The sequence below is a fragment of the Haliotis asinina genome, chromosome 3 (assembly GCF_037392515.1).
Source record: "Haliotis asinina isolate JCU_RB_2024 chromosome 3, JCU_Hal_asi_v2, whole genome shotgun sequence".
In the NCBI taxonomy this organism is placed as follows: domain Eukaryota; kingdom Metazoa; phylum Mollusca; class Gastropoda; order Lepetellida; family Haliotidae; genus Haliotis; species Haliotis asinina.
The window spans coordinates 11,147,197-11,147,945 of record NC_090282.1 but is presented as its reverse complement, the minus strand read 5'-3'; positions in this window follow the sequence as shown (position 1 = coordinate 11,147,945).

Genomic DNA, 749 nt, shown 5'->3' with positions numbered 1-749 from the left:
GTTTCAAACGCATCCTCGTCAACGCTCGCCTGTTTCCGCTACCTCCTAGCAGGCACGTCCTCGTAAACAAAGTTTCGTGTGAAAATATATTAAATACTCTCGATGAGCGTAAGTATTCCTGTATTTTGATAACAATAACACAAATTTATTAAAATCAGTTCCAACTTATTTATGTTAGGATGCAATCTGGTATACACGGGAACGTCAACGTTAATTAAGAAACATGTACAATAACGTAAAAGCTTCAGTCAGAACTAGTAAATATGAGATGATAGATATATTTGATACGTGTTCTGGTGTTCGACAAGGTTGCGTTCTGTCACCAATACTATTCTTGCTATATATACAGAACTTCAGTGTTAAAGAAATGATAGCTAATGACACAAGAGGTGCATATTCATTAATGAAACTATCACCGATATATCAATATTATTGTTTGTAGATGATGTTGCTATATTTGCGACTCAGTAATTAACTTACAGCGAAAGATTCATGTTTTAAGTGAATACTGTTTGAAGTGGGGTCCCTCAATAAATATTAACAAAACGAAAAAATGAAAATAACGAAGACAAAACTGGTACTGAAAAATGTCAAATTGCTGATCTTGTTAAATACAGGGTGTACCTTACAATAAATATCTAGGAATTGTGGACTCCTGTAGAAATGTTGACTCAAGAATGTGTGGGCCACTTGCAATGCAAAAAGTAAGAGCATTACGCGTCGTGAAGCGTTTTATTTGTAAATATACG